This window comes from Natator depressus, chromosome 12, assembly GCF_965152275.1.
Source record: "Natator depressus isolate rNatDep1 chromosome 12, rNatDep2.hap1, whole genome shotgun sequence".
NCBI lineage: Eukaryota > Metazoa > Chordata > Testudines > Cheloniidae > Natator > Natator depressus.
The window spans coordinates 42,645,719-42,663,649 of record NC_134245.1 but is presented as its reverse complement, the minus strand read 5'-3'; the positions used below and the strand labels follow the sequence as shown (position 1 = coordinate 42,663,649).

Below are 17,931 nucleotides of genomic sequence, written 5' to 3'. Positions count from 1 at the left end.
ATTTTTGGCTGCTAGGTGGGGCTGGAGAAACCCCCAGCAGTATTGCCCAAAGTCCCCCCCATTCCCTGCTCTCCAAAATGCCGTCCGACACTCAGCCACATTCCTTATGTTGGGTCTCATGAGGGTCTTCTGTAGCCAGGTATGCTTTAGAACCCCTTTACATTGCTCCAACACCTTTACCGGGTGTACAGGGGCCATCGCAGGGCTGAAAAATCTCACCCATGCTGTTTACCCTCTTCAAGATCACTAATGAAGTCTGTCTGGCAGAATTTGTTACTTATAAACCCATATTGTTTATTGCATATGGTTCCCTCATCCCCTAGATAGTTACAGATTTGTTTCTATCACTATCCCCCAGTCCCAAAATTTTACTAGATGCTGAAGTAATACTAACCAGATGGTAATTGCTAGGATCATTCTTTCATCCATTTCTGAAGATCAATACCACATTTGCTTTTTTCCAGTCCTTTGATACTTCTCCAGTTCTCTGTTACTTTTCAAATATAATTGCCAGTGTTTTTGCTAAATTCCATTAACTAATTTTCTTCACATCATGAGATATAGGTCACCTGGAACCAGCAGTCTGTATACTGTCAATTTTCCTATATTCTCTTAACTGATTTATCCCACATCTTTATTTGAAAAGTCTTCATTACTTTTTAATTGCCTGTACCACTTTTCTTTCTTTTCTTGTTAAAGAACCATTTATACAGTCAGTAGCTCAGCCATTTTAGACTTCTCGCTGACTCTCCTTTTATTAATGGAGTTCTTTTCTTGCCCCCATCCCACACCCCTCACACACTGATATACAATGCAAGTAATATCACTTTTATTCCTCTTCAGCTCTTTGGCAGAGTTTACTCAGCCTGCTTTATTGCTGCCCCTCTTTTCCATATAAATCATAACTGATTCTGAATATTTTTGTTTGTTTCTCTTCCCCATCTTCATTCCAGATAAAGGCCTCTTTGTACTCCATCAGTCACTTCTTGTTCCCTGTATTTTTCTTTATCAAAGAAATTATAAACTGTTGCAATTTAATTATTATGGTATATTTAGGTTCTTCCTGTCTTACCACATTCATGCTTTTTAATATTTCTTTCCATTGCATCAGGTTTCTTAATTTCTCGAAGTTTGCCCTCTTAAAATTCTAATACCTTGGTACTACTCCATTCTTCAAGACTCCCCACCCCCTTAGTGTGGTTGAGTCAGGCATTCATCTTCATGTTAGAAAGCAGAGTCAAGATGGTTTTTCCTCTGGTTGGACTCTGTCCTGTTCACCCACCTGTAGATTTTAAAACGAAGCAGTTTAAGGGCGGTGAGGAGGTACAAGTTTTTCACTCACCCCTCCCAAGGGTTCCAACAGCAGTAGATTATTGCTGGTACTCTACTTCTATTCAAGTCTTCTGAACAGTTAATGGAAAGTTCCTCCTACCAGATATGGGTTTGGGAAAGAAGGAAACCAGAAAATTCACTTAATTATTATGGACAAGAGGAGTGCCAATCCCATCTCTATCTGCAGTAAAAATCGTTCCTTTTACTACCTCTCACCTCAAATTACTCACCAAATATTTATGTTTCCACCAAGTTGTAATGAAATCAAGTCTGTGAGAGATCTGTTCTGATCAGATCATTTAATTTTAAAGTCGATTTGTTTCTTTCCATGCAAGGAAACTTGTGCAATGTGTTTTCAGGGATTCTTCAAGAATGTGTTATGTTTGATCAACACACTTTGAGTACTCGCCCATTTCTTGGTGCAGAAAGCCTGAAAGAACATGTTTAAACTGACTTCTTTGGAAAAAATTCTCTGCAAAGAGCTGAGGGAGTTTTTCTAATATACACCTACATATGCATACACTCAAGAAGAAACATTTGGTTATTAGAAACACTCTTCCACTGTTGAACACTTTCAAACAAGTAACACAAAACCACACACTCACTTGATATGGAACACAAGAGCCTACAGGGATTCCAATGCAGCAGAATATAGAGCAAAGAGTACAAAAGACTGCAGGGAGGATAATGTAATGTCAGATGGACTTAGATGTCTTCAACCTGACTTTGTCAGAAAATGGTAGAACACTGTGTTTGAGAAGGAATTTTCAAGGGAAATATTCTACTAATGTTTGTTGTGGTCTCTGCTGATTTTGACTCTGGGATGTCATTTCTATTAATTAATGTATAAATCTCTAATTCTTCTATCATCTCACAGCCCCAGATAGGCCTATAATATTCATTATTCATTCTACTCTAAGGTCTGTTAAGCAAGAAAAAAGGAAAAATTGTTAAAATGGCTGTCAAGCAGAACTCTCTGCTAACAAACAAACAAACATGGTTTGTATGTTTTGGAGAGATTCTAGATGCAAAAATAAAGAATTTAAGAACAGGAAAAGTAAGATCAGCATGCCTGAGAAGCAAAAGCTCAGGCATAATTCACAGAAGTGAATATCTAAGGTTTTGGTGCAACTCTAGCCCAAGAGACAAAAGAAAGGTGCAAGAGGGAGATGAGAAGACAAAGTGAAAAGAAGGAGAAAAATCAGACTTGCAAAAGAAGTAGATAATATTATTTCTTAAAACGTGATTATATACTGATAAGTGATACAGTAATAAAAGTATCTTGAGGTCCCAGTTTACTGTGTCTTAATAACTTCCAGAGCAAATTTGCTCAATTTATAAGCCAAAAGATGATTTTTCCACCTGCTAGCTCTGCAGTTTCAACCTGGAATCTAAAAGTCTTTTGTGTTCTGTGACACCACAAGTGACACACATTCTGCAATCATAATTTAGTTAACAACTCGGATGATGATGACTGAGCCACAAAATAATCCAGCTCACTCTCCAATAACTGTATCAGCTCTGCAGAACCAACAGGAGAGGAAAAAAAGCAACATCCACAAAGTAATCCAGGGCAGTAAAGCAAGCAGATGTGACTCCATTGTGTCTCAGGTTAGATTTTAAATGACATACAAATTCCACCACAACAATTTAGAACTATGTGATGGCTTCATACCAAGAAAAAAAAACACACACACACATAAATTATAGTATTAACTGGAATATCCTGTCGAAAAAGCCCATTTAAAAAAAAATGTATAGCATGTTCTAATTAAACATAAATCCATACACCAACTTCTTCCTGGTGAGGTTTTAATAAAGACCTAGCATAGTCTCCAAAAGGCAAAAATCTTACATGTTTGGCATCAATATAATTTCTGCAGTAGTAGTGGAAGATCCAAGATTTCAAAACTGGGTACATGTTTCATAATGAAAAGGGTTAATAATAATACTATTACCAACAACTGCAAATTAAAGAAATTTTCTACATTTGCACGCCACTCAGGACAACTGGAGCTATGCCTCATAGCAACAGACAGATGACAAAGGCAGACAGAGAAGGAGAAGGTCTTATTCCTACTCAGATTTTGTCAATAGTTACTCTTACCAAAAGAAAGAAGGAAACAGTGGGCATATAGTACAGGGGTGGGCAAACTATGGCCCAGGGGCTGCATCCGGCCCTTTAGACGTTTTAATCCATCCCTTGAGCTCCTGCCAGGAAGCAGGGTCGGGGGCTTGCGACGCACAGCTGCCGGAAGCAGTGGCATGTCCCCTCTCTGGCTCCTATGTGTAGGGACAGCCAGGGTGCTCCACACGCTGCTCCCGCCACAAGTGCTGCCCCCACAGCTCCCATTGGCCAGCAAATGGGGCCAATGGGAGCTGCAGGGGCGGTGTCTGCAGACTGGGCAATGCACAGAGCCACCTGGCTGTGCCTCCGATTCGGAGCTGGAGAGGGGACATGCCGCTGCATCCGGAAGCTGCTTGAGGAAAGTGCCGCCCAGAGCCTGCACCCCTGACCCCTTCCCGCGTCCCAATCCCCTGCCCCAGCCTGGAGCCCCCTCCCACACCCTGAACTCCTAATTTCTGGTCCCACCCCAGAGCCCATACCCCCAGCTGGAGCCCTCACTCCCTCCCACACCCCAACCCCCAATTATGTGAGCATTCATGGCCCACCATACAATTTCCATACCCAGTGGCCCTCAGGCCCAAAAGTTTGCCCACCCCTCATATAGTAGCTGCTTTATCAACAAGTCTTTTTTCCTAGTTTTGCTTCCTGGTTGAAATCTCCTATTCTAAAAACAAGGCAAGCTCCAGAACAGTGCAAAGTATTCTCATCATCAGGTCAATGACAGAGAAAGGAAACTAGGAGAAAACTTCCCAATATTAATTTTTTTAAATTTAGTCCAATTAAAGGTAACACCTTTAACCTTTGTTATGTTGTGTTTTCCAAACATTTTAAAATATTAACTACAAAGTGCTGATTGTGAGAAAAGCCAAAAGCAATCTGTTAAACCTTGCTAGGAGTACAAGGGCTGTCCCTGGGGAATTGGCTAACATTTGGTCATATGGTCCAATGTATGTTACACCAATCTTTGTCCTATACCAAGGGCTTCCTTTAATCCAATTGTTCAGATATACCCTGACATTATTATCCTAGATCTCATTACCACATTGCAGGAGAGCAGACTGTAGGTTCTGAATCAGGAAGATAGAACAAGCTATAAAAACAGAGCCAATGCTGGTATGTCCTACACTTTCAAAACCTTGCTGGCAAAATGCATTCTTATAAAAACCAGGTCTCAACCACCTATTCACTTTACCAAACAATACCGTTTACAGAACCAAAACTCATGGTGCCATGACACTGTCAAGAAAAGAAAGCCCAGCAAAATCCTCCTCCTCTTACATCTTTAGGGATGACCCTCTTCTGTATGACTAAGGCACAGCTGGTGTCAGGAACTTGCCCAGAAACCTGCCTACTTATTCCACAGCTCTAGCTATAGACATGCTGTGAAACAATATATACTAACAGGTCCTGCAATTCTCAAAAATGCATGTATGTGTATTCCTCTTGTGAATAAATTTACTATGCTGGCTTTTAAAGTATATATCTGTATCTCCTACCTCTTCTTTTTGAGGAGAAAAGGGCAATAGTTTAATTCCTTGCACAGGATGTTTCAACCAAGTAAGCCTAGTCGGATGATAAAAGACACGGAAAATATCTCCACATAAGGAATTGTGTATGGAATAAATGATAAGTCACTACTTTAAAATATAATTTTATTATCTGGGTCCCTGCGGCCCATTACAGCCACAATCACTCCAAAATATACACAATTACATTAGAAGCAAAATGTCGGGGGTCCTACTGCAGGTTCTTCAGCAATTTCGTCTTCTGAGATCGCTGATTTTGTCTTTCTGTTTCACAGGTTTGTGTAAGATCACTGAATCTTCTAGTACATAGGAATTGTCAGACAAGCACATTAGTGGTCAATCTAGTCCAGTGTCCTGTTTCCATCAATGGCTAATAACACCAGTGGTTGATAAGAGAAACTTTGCAGCAGGTAGCTATGTAATATCCTGCCCTCAGGTAAGTTTCTTCCGATCCCAAAATACTTTATAAGAGAGTTTATGCCCTAAATCAGAAGGATTTGTAACCCTTCCAAAGTTATTGTATTTTTATAAGCGTACTCTAACAATTCTGGATCTTTCTATTACCCATATAAATGTCTAATCTTTTTCTGAATCCCACTAATCTCTTGTCCTAAATGACACCTTGTGAGGGCTGTGGCTAGCAATTCTGGGGCCCTACGCAGCCCCCCCACAGGGGGTGTGTGTGTGCGTGTGTGTGTGTGGAGCCCCAGGCCTCCATGGAGGGAGTGGGGCTGGCTTGGGGGGAAGGGAGGAACCACTCCCCAGCACTCAACGGCGGTGCGGCTGGAGCCGGGTCACTGCACTTCCTGCCACCGGTGAGAGCAGGCCCAGCCCTGCTGCACTCTTCAGGGGAGTGGGGGCAGGGCTGGGGCAGAGCAGGGGCGGGAAAAGGCGGGGCTGGGAATAGGGAGGGGCGGGAGGAGCTGGAGCAGGGGCTGGAGCAGTACGCAGCTGCGCAGGGCACCAGGAAATTTGCCCCAAATTTCCTGGTGCCCTACGCAGCTGTGTACTTTGCGTATGGGTAAGGATGGCCCTGCACCTTATAGCTGTGAATTCTGCCAGCTAATTGTGCATTGTGTGAACACACGTTTCCTTTTATTAGTTCTGAGTTTGCTACTTTTGAATTTAATAGAATGCCCACTTGTTCTTGTATTATGAGAATGGGAACTTTTATTCATCCTATCTACCTTACCTATACATTTATTATTTTGTATTTTATCATCTTCCCTCTTATTTGTCTCCTTTCTATGCCAGAGAGTTCCAGTCCTTTCATTCTCTCTTGATATGACTTTTTCCATGTCCGTAATCATTTTTATCACCATCTCTGAACCTCCTCTAATGCCACAAAAAAATCTTTTGAGATGGGTGTGACCATAACTGAATTCAACATTCTAGGTGAGGGCATACTGTTAATTTATAGAATGGCAAAATATTTTCAGTATTATTCTCTATCCTATTCCTGATCCATCCTCATATTTTGTGTGATATTTTGAAAACAACGGCACATTGGGCAAAGATCTACATTGATCTGTCCACAGTGATGCCCAAGTCTTTTTCTGAATTGATACAGTTAATTTAGAACCCAATAAAGTATAGGAGGAGTCAAATTATTCCCTCTAATGTGCACAGAATTTAATCACATTGTATTCATCCTAAGATTTTTGGGGAAGGAATCTCTTCCTCTTTTTTTTGTGAAAGTCTCTAAGCATACTTGTATTGCTAAGTGCTCAGCAGGATGAATAATAATATATAGCTCCAAAATTACAAATTAGAAGATAATTTTATGTCCACTTTTGGTTTCCCTGCTCTATGTTTTTGGTGTGTTTAGTAAAAAGAGATGTGGTAGAAGCATAGGGGATGGGAGGTTTCCTGATATGTCTTACAAGTTCAGTTATGCAACGCATAATTAGCCTTCTCAGCTCTTGGCTGCAATATATCATTAGCAGGATTCAAAAGTGGATTGGACATTTATACTGATAGTGAAAACATCCAAAGTTAATAGGGATTTAAAAGAAAACTACACAATACTTTGATAGGAAACTAAAGCTTCATGCTTCTGAGCATAAGCCAACTTCCAATTGATAGCAAGAAATTTCTTCTACGAACAAGTTACCAAAGATGTGGCGCTCGCTAGTGAGTATACCAGGGTCCCAGCAACAGAGAGATTACAAACTAAATTCAACATGACAACAAATGAGGATCATAAACACACAAAGAGGGCGAGGAGAAGGAACACAAAGTGACAAAAGTCAGAGGAGGTGGGCGACGTGATATCTTTTATTGGACCAACTTCTTTCGGTGAGAGAGACAAGTTTTCAAGAGTCACAGAGCTCTTTTTCAGTCAGCATGGCTACAATAACACTGCATATGGAATTCAGATCATGCTGTTGCTCAGGCCAATAAGGCTAGTACACATCATAATCATTGCAGGGTTTAGTTGTTTTTAAAGTTTATTTATTTGCTCTCACTTTTTGAAGATTTCATGGCTCAAGTACATTAAGTGGGAACAGGTGGTGCAGAATGTGGTATAGAATAGGTGATATGTGTTCTGATGCTTTCAGATACTAAGGCCTAGTCTACACTTCAAAATTAGATCAACCTAGTTAAGTCGCTCAGGGCTATGAAAAATTTCACACCTATGTGATGTAATTAAATCAACCTAACCCCTGATGTGGATACAGGTAGGTTGACAGAAGAAGGTACTGTCTCTCTCAGAGATGGATTAACTACATCTATGGAAAAAAACCTTCTATCAATTGAGGAAGCATCTACACTGGGGTGGCCAACCTGAGCCTGAGAAGAAGCCAGAAATTTCCAATGTACGTTGCCAAAGAGGCACAGTATTGTGTAATGATTCTATACATATATGTATATGTGTGTGTGTATATATATATATATGCACACACAATCATTATATAATTTGATAATGTATATTTATTATGTATTTATAATGTATAGTTAACGATAACAACAACAACTTGTCTTAATGTTTTACTTAGTGGGACTTCTGGCAATCTTTGATTTCAACAATTCCCTTGAAGTTTGGTTTGTGTTCAGTTGTGCTTACACAGTTCTCTTAAGTATCTGTCTGTCAAAACGGATCGGTGCTTGGATTTCATGTTTGAGTGTTGAGAAAACAGATTCACAAAGATAGGTCGAGGCAAACATCAAGATTAATTTTAGGGCTGCACCTCTGATGTTAGGGTATTTATCCTTTGGTACAGATTTCCAGAAAGTATGGGTCACCTCTGTCTTCTGAACAGATTTCAGAAGTTCTATTATTTCCATCCGGGATATTGCTTTATCAGTGACTAAAGGGAGCTTCAGACAATCAGCTTCAGCACTAAAAGGGTCAATCAGAAATCTGATTGAGGTCTTTTCTGCTGCAAATCTTGGAATCTTCCCTCAAAACTGTCCTTCAGATCTTTAATCATACTCACATATCTAGTTGTGCTCCATTTTAGGGGTTCTGCTGCATCTTCTTTTGATCTGGCTGGAAGTTGTGATATTGAGGGAAAGCGTGTCAGCTCTCCCTCAAGCATTTCTCTGTGAAAGAACTGCAGTTTGTTCAGGAACGCAAATGCACTTTGCACTAGACTAGACAGCAACCGGAATTTTCCTTTTAAGTCCACGTTTAGTTTATCCAAATGCAGCAACATGTCTGCAAGAAATGCCAGGTCTAGGACCCAGCAGGATCTGTAAGCTCAGGTTGTATTCTGTGCTTCTCCTCCATAAACAATTTTACTGGTTCCAGGAGCTCAAAAAAATGGGAAATAACTTTACTTCTTGAGAGCCATTGAACTGCGCAGTGAAATGGGAAATTGGCAGGAAAGTCGTCTTCATCCAGTTCTTCAATTAGATTTTGAAATTATCTGTGATTGTGAATTTCATTTGCTCAAATGCATTCAGTGTGCAAGACAGATTTTGTGACGTGATCAATTTTGAGATTTTTAGATACCAGTTGCTCCCAATGAATAATACAGTGAAATGTCCAAAATTCGGGAAAGCTCTCATCAGACTTACAAAGCCTTGCGAATTCATTCACAGATTCGCACATGGATGGAGCCCCATCTGTTGCAATGGCAGTGAGCTTCTGTAAAGGAAAGGGGTGTTTTGAAACTAACATCATCAATGCCTCCTTTAGATCTTGTCCACGAGTTCTGTCCTTTAGTGGCACAATATCCAGGAGTTCTTCCCTTACAACACAGCCGTCAGACACAGACCAGACAAATACGGATAATTGAGGTTTATCCTGTACATCGGACAACTCATCCAAAGCGATGCTCAAACAAATAAAAGGAAAAAGAAAAGGCATACTAGTGGCACCTTAGAGACTAACCAATTTATTTGAGCATAAGCTTTTGTGAGCTACAGCTCACTTCATCGGATGCATTCACACAGCGCACAGTCAACCTGTGGAACTCCTTGCCTGAGGAGGTTGTGAAGGCTAGGACTATAACAGGGTTTAAAAGAGAACTGGATAAATTCATGGAGGCAAGTCCATTAATGGCTATTAGCCAGAATAGGTAAGGATGGTGTCCCTAGCCTCTGTTTATCAGAGGATGGAGATGGATGGCAGGAGAGAGATCACTGATCATTACCTGTTAGGTTCACGCCCTCTGGGGCACCTGGCATTGGCCACTGTCGGTAGACAGGATACTGGGCTGGATGGACATTTGGTCTGACCCAGTATGGCCATTCTTATGTTCTTATGTAAACACTCACACTGCTGAAGTTGCAAATTCAGTTGTGATTCGATGTCACTGTTCAGGTTGGAGATTCTGCGTTCTATTATGTGGCATGAAAGCTGTAGGCCAGAAATTTTCTTCTGTAGATTCTCGTTCTCTGGTGACGGGATTGAAATCACATCAGTAGGCACATTTTTATAAACTCGCCTTCAGAGTAGGGCTTTTTTGCACGGGCTATGTGCCAGGCCACATAATAGGATGTTAACGTTACAGTCTGCGATCCATTGGCAAATCTGGTGAAGAACTGGGCTTCTACATCTGTTTGTTTTTTCAAAGTTTTCAGTGGGAATTCTTGATCCATATGCGAATGGCTAGAAGCGAAATGACGCTCCAAGTTTGAAGATTTGAACTGAGAGATACATGTCTGACAAAGAAGACACATGGCCTTACCCACTTATTCTCCCAATCCTGTTGGAAGCCTCGATTTTCATCTGTGTATTTTCTTTTCCGTTTGCACTTGCCTTCCGTTGTTAGATGGTGTAAGAAAAATTTTGATTAAAAATTTCCACACCAGCTAGTAGTCACTGTGTACTTTATTCAAGGAGACACAGGCTCCAGCCAGAGGTCGCTGAACCTCTGGCTCTGCTCCAGGCCCCACCTCCCACTCCACCCCTTTCACCAAGTCCCCACACCCACCTTGCCTCTTCCTGACCCACCTCCAACCCACCTCTTCCCACCCCATTCCACCCTCCCACAGTCAGCCAAGTCCTTGCTCCTCCCCGTCCCAGAGCCTCCTGCCGGCGCGAATGAGCTGATCATGGGGGACAGCAGGCAAGGGGACGGAGGAGGTGGCATTGGTGGAGAGAGGCTGCACACCAGGTCCTCGCTCCCCCAGCGCCTCCCACCTGCCACTATCAGCTGTTCACGGTGTTGCGGCAGCTCTGGTGGGGAGCAAGGACATGGCACCCAGCTCTCCTCCCTCCCCCACAGAGCCTCCTCAATGCTGCGAAACAGCTGATTGTGGCAGGAGACCCTGGGGGAAGGATGGGGGCTGGGCGCCGTGTCCTCACTCCTCCCCTTCCCCCCAGAGCTGCCACAACGTCGCAAAACATCTGATCGTGGCAGGAGGCACTAGGAGAGGGAGAGGGAGGGGGAGGGGGGCTGGGTGCCATGTCCTCACTCCTCCCACTCCCTCCCAGAGCAGCTGCAACACCGCGAAACAGCTGATCATGATGGGTGGGAGGGTTTTACTGGCAGGTGCTGGGGGAGGGGCGGGTGACTAATAGTGCTGCTGGTGGGTGCTGAGCACCCACCATTTTTTCCCCAGAGTTGGCTCCTGGCAAGAGCGGCATATTATCTTTTGAAGATCTGCATGCGGCTCCGGAGCCACCGGTTGGCCACCCCGGTCTACACTTTGGAGCTACAGCAGCACATTTCAACCTAATCTGGGCTTGTGTACACTAGAGTTTAACTCTAGTTAATTTATTGTCCATTAACTTGAGCTACTCCACAAATATTAGCTCCAAGACAAACATTTGTGGCTTATCCTGGTTATTGCTCAGCACGTGTGATCTCCCCTCCCAGGATTATCTCTGTGTGTCACAAATAATCCAGAAAATGTATATATGAATTTAAATTTATCTAGAAAATACTCAGCTTCATGGAAGATGAAAGATTTCAGAGTAGCAGCTGTGTTAGTCTGTATCAGCAAAAAGAAAAGGAGTACTTGTGGCACCTTAGAGACTAACAAATTTATTTGAGCATAAACTTTCGTGAGCTACATGAATCCGATGAAGTGAGCTGTACCTCACGAAAGTTTATGCTCAAATAAATTTGTTAGTCTCTAAGGTGCCACAAGTACTCCTTTTCTTTTTATGGAAGATTAAAGCTACCTTTAGGTTGAGAGCCTCAAACTCAAAATTTGAATTACAGTACTTCTGAGGAACTTTTTATACATACTGGCAATTTGATCATTTGCTGACTACAAATCCCAGTCAGGAACCATCAGAATTTTCATGCAAGACAGTAAATTAACAAAGCATGGCAGAGCGTTGTACAGAAAGACACATTACTGGTGTTCATGGTCAAAATGTTGTCTCAAAGCCTTCCTTATTCAAATACCTCCCTGTTGTGCCATTCTAATAGCCCTGGTATCTGGCTGCTCAAAATCAGCCACCAGGCGATCCGCCTTCATGCTCCATCCTGGGGAATCTTGTCACTCTTAGCCTCACAAATATTATGAAGTGCACAGCAGGCTGCTATGACCATGTGAATTTTCCTCATTTAGTTCTAACCTGGCATAAAGGCAGCACCAGCGTGCTTTTAATCTGCCAAAGGCACATTCTACCATCATTCTGCACCTTGTGACAAAGTTCCTCCTCTACCTTGGCGGGTCTTGCGCTTATTGGTGGATTTGCTCGCCTTGGAGCTTCACTGCAGCCCTCAGTTTGGCCGTTTTCGTGAACCCACAGTTCAGGTCAACTCCTCCTGTGTCTGACCAGGAGTTGGGAGGTTTGGGGGGAACCCGGGCCCATCCTCTAGTCCGGGTTCCAGCCCAGGGCCCTGTGGAATGCAGCTGTCTAGAGTGCCTCCTGGAACAGCTGTGCGACAGCTACAACTCCCTAGGCTACTTCCCCAAGGCCTCCTCCCAACACCTTCTTTATCCTCACCATAGGACCTGCCTCCTGGTGTCTGATAATGCTTGTACTCCTCAGTCCTCCAACAGTATGCATTCTCACTCTCAGTTCCTAGCACCTCTTGCGCCCAGCTCCTTACACGCGCACCACAAACTGAAGTGAGCTCCTTTTTAAACCCAGGTGCCCTGATTAGCCTGCCTTAATTGATTCTAGCAGCTTCTTGATTGGCAGCAGGTGTTCTAATCAGCCTGTCTGTCTTAATTGTTTCCAGAAGGTTCCTGATTGTTCTGGAACCGTCCCTGTTACCTTACCCAGGGAAAAAGGACCTACTTAACCTGGGCTAATATATCTGCCTTCTATTACTCTCCTGTAGCCATCTGGCCTGACCCTATCACAACCTGCTCAGCCTATTATTGAATCACTCCTTACAGCTATCCAGGTTTCCCGTGTAAGGCTTCATGAGCCAAGGGACTAAGATGTACGCTGGGTCTCCCAGGATCACTGTGAGCATTTCAACATCACTTACTGGAATCTACTGGTCTGAAAAGAAAGTCCCTGATTGAAGCTTTCTGTACAAGCCGGTGTTACTGAAGATGCATGCGTCATGCACCTTCCCAGACCGCCCCGTGTAGATGTCAGTGAAACACGTGCGGTGATCCACAAGTGCCTGCAATACCATAGAGAAGTAGCCCTTTCTATTAATGTTCTCCATTGCAAGATGGTCCGGGGCCAAAAATGGGATATGCATGCCATCTATCACCCCGCCACATTTAGGGAATCCCACTGCCCCAAAGCCATCCACTATTTCACGTACATTACCAAGAATCACAATCCTTCATAGCAGGATGTGATTAATGATCCCGCACACCTGCATTAACACAGCCCCAACGGTCGACTTTCCGACTCCAAAGTGACCAGCGACTGACTGGTGGTAGTCTGGAGTCGCCAACTTCCACACAGTGATCACCACATGCTTCTCCACCGAGAGGTCAGCTCTCATTTGGTTGTCCTTGCATCACAGAGCTGGGGCAAGCGCCACACACAGTTCCAGGAAGGTGGCTTTACGCATCCAAAAGTTCTGCAGCCACTGCTCAACATCCCTGACCTGCATAATAATGTGACCCCCCACCACTCAGTGCTTGTTTCCCGAGCCCAAAAGTGATAGTCCACTATGTTCAGCTGCTCCATGAATGCCAGAAGTAATCTGCTGTTGTTTCTTTCCATGGCACACTGCAGGTCAGCCAACTCTGATTTCTGTTCAGATTGGGAGTTCATGATATACTGCATGAACATCCACGATGTATTCATAACAGTGACCACAACAGTAGAAAGCAGGATTCATCCTTTCAGACAGAGATGGTGGGTGCACAGTAAACAGGGGCCATTGAAAAAAGTCCCATGGAATGATGGGATGGAAAAAACTGCATCACGGGACATTGAACCTGCACCCATGATGCACTGCGATCTACTCCACCCCCCTACACTTATACCATCTTGTGCGGCACAGAGCATAAGTCCATGAAATTCACCTCCTCCCTCAATGTGGAGAAGGATATACAACAGCTTTCCGCCCCCAGTTATGACTCCCACACACTGGTTTTAGACAAAGCAAAAATAAGTTTATTAACTACAAAAGATAGATTTTAAATGATTATAAGGGATAGCAAACAGATCAAAGCAGATTACCTAGCAAATAAACAAAAACGCAATCTAAGCTTAGTATACTAAAGAGATTGGATATGACTAGCAAATTCTCACCCTAATTGTTGATTCATAGAATCATAGGACTGGAAAGGGACATCGATAGGTCATCTAGTCCAGTCCCCTGCACTCATGGCAAGACTAAGTATTATCTAGACCATCCCTGACAGGTGTTTGTCTAACCTGCTCTTAAAAATCTCCAATGATGGAGATTTCACGTCCCTAGGCAATGTATTCCAGTGCTTAACCACTCTGACAGTTAGGAAGTTTTTCCTAATGTCCAGCCTAAACCTGCCTTGCTGAAATTTAAGCCCATTGCTTCTTGTCCTACTTAATCTCTGAGGAGAGAACAATTTTTCTCCCTCCTCCTTGTAACAACCTTTTATGTACTTGAAAACCATTATCTCCCCCCATCTTCTCTTTTCCAGACTAAACAAACCCAATTTTTAAAATTTTCCCTCATAGGTCACATTTTCTAGCCCTTTAATCATTTTTGTTGCTCTTCTCTGGACTTTCTCCAATTTGTCCACATCTTCCCTGAAATGTGGTGTCCAGAACTGGACACAATACTCCAGTTGAGGCCTAATCGGTGTGGAATAGAGCAGAAGAATTACTTCTCATGTCTTGCTTACAACACTGCTGCTAATACATCCCAGAATGATGTTTGCTTTTTTTGCAACAGTGTTACACTGTTGACTCATATGTTAAGGTCACTTGTAGAAACAGGGCATGAGGCTCTCTGGTACTATCACAGGTCACTGCAGCTGTACCGTAGGTTCAGTATTTTCAACAGATGTCACTGGTATTAAACATCCTGTGGAACTAATGCTTAAAAACTGGTTTATCTATATCTTCTCCAAGACATGCTCAGTGTCTCTTTTCTCTGATAAAGCAGAGGACCATTCTGAAACACAAGTCACTCCATGTTTCCATGAATTAACACACTCTTCTCTTACTAAGGGTTTGTCTAAACAATGATTTAGTGCACAGCACGATGGGATGTAAATCTACATCCCTCCCGGGTGCTGCACACTGTCTGTGTGAACTCTGATGCTGCACACTAAAAGTTCCCTTTTGTGTGCTGACCTACTGCTGGTTGAAACATATATGCCCTAAGACTCCTTCTCCCACATGAAAACAGTACAGCTGGAGGTGGTGATTTGTGGCCATTTGATCACATTGTTTCTCAAAAATGTCCCTCTATGGAGCAAGATTTAATAACTCCAGGTGAGACCTGAAGTTACATCCCATAAACTACATTGCTGTGTCCCATTTGTAGTAGCATGGAATGCATTTTGATAGACCAACAGAAAATTTGCAGTCTTGTGCTGTACCCTATGTTTAGCCAGAGCCATAGTACAAATCACTTGCTTGTATGTCTGGATAAATCTTTCCACTAATCCATTTGTGGCATCATAGTATATGACGCATTTGATATAATTTCTTTTGACAAACAACTGAAACCCTATGTTTGCTCTAAGACCGTATTCAGCTGTGCAAATACCTTTTGGAGGTTCTCATCATTGGCTCTCAATAATCTAAATAACAGTGTCAGGAATATTCTGGTACTTATTTTCATGGCTTGCTACCAAAAAGCAGGTGTGATGCTACTCCAAACAACAGCCTGTTACACTAGCATATTCTAGTGTGTGTGTTAATAGTGAGGTACTTCTTGTCACCATCTTCAATCTCCATTCGCAGATAGGCTTGGGTAAGGAAGATCTTGGAGGAACACCACCAGCTCGGAGGCAAATATACCCTATTCTAGGTAAAGCATCCAATACTGAGTTAATGGTAATCTTGAAATCACCACAGATCTAGATGACCATATTCTTTTTTCATTACTGGCATTATAGGGATGTTCCATGCACCCCCATTAACCTTGGATCAAGTTGCAGAACCTTATAAATGCTGAAATCCTGTCTCTACACTTTGGCCATATTGCAAAAGATACTGAACAAGCTTTGAAAAAAATTTAGAATTGCTCCCTCTTCAAGCACAATTTTTGCTTTCACATGTTTTAAGGTTCCATTACTATCCTGAAAGACATCGGCTGCCTTCTTCAAAAGTTCAGGTGATTTCTATTTTGTGCTGGAGTTGACAATTTTATTTTTAAACCTATAGGGATTTTATGCTTTCCTAGTCTACCTGAATCTCTCAGCCATTCTCTACCAAATAATGAAGTACGCACTGCTTTGCAACAGAAGTTTTGCATAGGCTGTTTATAGTTATGTTACCTTCAACTGTAATATCACCTGAAGGAATGAGGATTTTCTCTGTATATGTTTTTAGTAGCACTGAGGTATTCTGCAAGTTCACCTCTTTAAGTAGCCTCTGATACTGCTGTGAAATCGCAGACACAGCAGAACCGGTATCAACCCCCACTTTTAATCTTACTTCTTCCACTTGTAAAGGAATCCAAACAACACTTTGCTTATTATCATCTAAATTAAACAGTTGTAGAAATGTTACAGCATTCTCAGTGGACTCCGTCTTGTCATCTGAAAACTGATGAATCTTAAACATTCAGGTATGCTGTTGTGAGGTGATGTCTGTGCTTTTTGCACTGACCTGCACATTTCTGTTCCCCAATCTGTTACCTTTTCTATAGGAGTACTTGTGGCACCTTAGAGACTAACAAATTTATTTGAGCATTTGTTAGTCTCTAAGGTGCCACAAGTACTCCTTTTCTTTTTGCGAATACAGACTAACATGGCTGCTACTCTGAAACTTTTCTATAGGGTTTATCCTTAAACCAATAATCATTTACATTGCAGACCAACTTCACACAGTGAAAGAACACAGTATTTGGCTTGTCGTCACTCGGATGTTAGTGCCAGGTCTAACTCAAGTGCTGCTTCTAACCTGACTCCTGTTCATACACAAAAATCTCTAGCTTGACTTAAGTGGTGCCTTAAATGAGCTAGCTCGCCTCAGGGGTGGGAGGTGGGGAATGGGCTGAAGTCTGAGTACTCTTGATGCTCTAGATAGCATCCAAGGGGATGCAGCTATAGGCTACAAACTCAAATCAGCACAATTGATCAGCTCCTAATCCAATTACTCCCTGTAGCTCCAGCATTGTTTCACAGCATGGCCACTCTGATTCAAGCGAGGTTAGTTAGAGTGGAGTAACTCAAGTGTAGTAAGAAGAAAAGGAGGACTTGTGGCACCTTAGAGACTAACAAATTTATTTGAGCATAAGCTTTCATGAGCGTCATCAGCTGCATTCAGTGAAATTCGAGTTAGCAGTTACAGTTAAAGACGAGCCCTTAGGCTATTTCTACACTGCACAGTTAACTCCGGTGGTATGAGCACCTGGGTTAGCCTAGCCCAGGTGTGAGCATCTCCATGGCAAAGCCCTACCCTCATTACTCTGCCCTCGCTGTTTCAGCACTCACTTATGCCCCCAGAGAGACACATCTCATGGTTCATTGTGTTGAGACACTCTAGGATTCCCTCCTCATCAACCACAGGGGAACTTGTCCATCCTTTGGTGGCGGGGGGGGGCATAATGGGAAGGGCATTAGAGAACTATCAGCAGTTGAATGTGCATCCTCACTGCAAAGTGAGCAGGTTCCAGACGGACTTAAAGCAGAGCCTGGGTTCTAATCTAATCTGCACTCCCAACTGGGAAAACTTGCCTGACTTTAAAGCACCTCAAAACGGTGGGGTGGGTGGGTTAAGGCTAAACCCCAGCTAAGAGCCCAGATTAATTGTGCAGTGTAGAGATATTAGAGTTTTCCATGTTGTTCTTTCTCCTTGACCCACAGTTTATCAGCTGCACAGATTCTATGGCAGTGTTGCAGCTCACTGAGATCTTTAGTAGCTATCTCCATTGATACAGCAAATGTATAGGGCATGTTTTACAGTAAAAATCAGCCGCCATCATAACTATTTTTGGGTTGCTCCATTTTGCGTGC

At 42.7% G+C, this 17,931-nt stretch overlaps 1 protein-coding gene across 1 annotated transcript in view; it reads right to left on the bottom strand.

Annotated features, from left to right (window-relative positions):
• PMFBP1 (polyamine modulated factor 1 binding protein 1) overlaps positions 1–17,931 on the bottom strand; it is a 355,442-nt gene that overhangs the window by 265,732 nt on the left and 71,779 nt on the right. The gene's annotated exons all lie outside the window — the stretch shown is intronic.